This window comes from Octodon degus, unplaced genomic scaffold, assembly GCF_000260255.1.
Source record: "Octodon degus isolate 3935 unplaced genomic scaffold, OctDeg1.0 scaffold00019, whole genome shotgun sequence".
Lineage (NCBI taxonomy): Eukaryota > Metazoa > Chordata > Mammalia > Rodentia > Octodontidae > Octodon > Octodon degus.
In genome coordinates this window covers 4964818-4965857 of record NW_004524595.1, presented here as the reverse complement: position 1 = coordinate 4965857, position 1040 = coordinate 4964818, and the positions used below count along the sequence as shown (strand labels likewise).

Sequence of the window (1040 nt, the reverse complement as noted above, 5' to 3'; positions counted from 1 at the left end):
TTTCCCGGAACCGGGGATTGAACTCAGACCCTTGTGCTTACCAGGGAAGTACTTATTCCACTGAGCCATCTCCCCGGCCCCTCATCAAGCTTTATGTCAGGCTCTTCCCCTAGCTTGCTGCTTTTTTCTTTTAAAGAGAAAAATATACACAATTTCAAAACAAGATGATAGGAAGGTAACAATGGTTAATATATTGCTTATTGTTATCTTTTAATTACTTAGAGTACAAGATATTGGCATTTAATTGTCCAAACAATATTAGCACAAACCTTTCCTTTCAAAGAACTAAGAGAAATTAATAGTTTAACTATATATATATATATATATATATATATGTAATTTTTTTTCTCCATTCCTCCATTTTACAATATCTGTTGTACATTTTGGACCTTATTGGCTCAGCTTCTCACATTAGGGAGACAATATGATGTTTACAGGTGTGTGTCTGGTTTATTTCCTTTTGACTATGGTCTCAAGTTGTACCCATTTACCTATAAAAGGCTCCAGTTTATCCTTTATGGCTGAGTAATAGTCCATTGTACAAAAAGATAACATCTTTTTAAAAAATCTTTTCCTGGGTTGATGGGCCATTTGGGTTGTTTCTGAGATCTAGTTGTTACAACTTGTGCTGCTATAAACAGGGCTGCACATATATTGCTGTGGTGTGATGTTTTTTAATTCTTCTAGGAAGATATTCAGCAGGGGAATAGCTGTGCCAAATAGGACCTCTAATCCTACCTTTCTGAGAAATCGTCACACTGATTGCCACAGTGATCTACACTGCTACTAGCAGTGGAGAAGGATTCTTCTTTCCTCACAGTCCCTCCAGCATTTGTTATTGGTTGGTTGATTGATTGATTTGGCGGAACCGGGGATTGAACTCAGATCCTTGAGTTTGCCAGTCAAGCGCTTATCCTACTGAGCCATCTCCCCGGCCCCTACCTTTATTTTTTGATACCAGGAATTGAACTCAGGCCCTCACACTTGCCAGGCAGGAGCTGTGCTAGGAAGCTACACTCCTAGCCCTGAACCTAATAGCC

At 39.2% G+C, this 1040-nt stretch overlaps 1 protein-coding gene across 1 annotated transcript in view; it reads left to right on the top strand.

Annotated features, from left to right (window-relative positions):
* Positions 1-1040, top strand: part of Atraid (all-trans retinoic acid induced differentiation factor) — an 11220-nt gene that overhangs the window by 1644 nt on the left and 8536 nt on the right. The window lies entirely within an intron of this gene.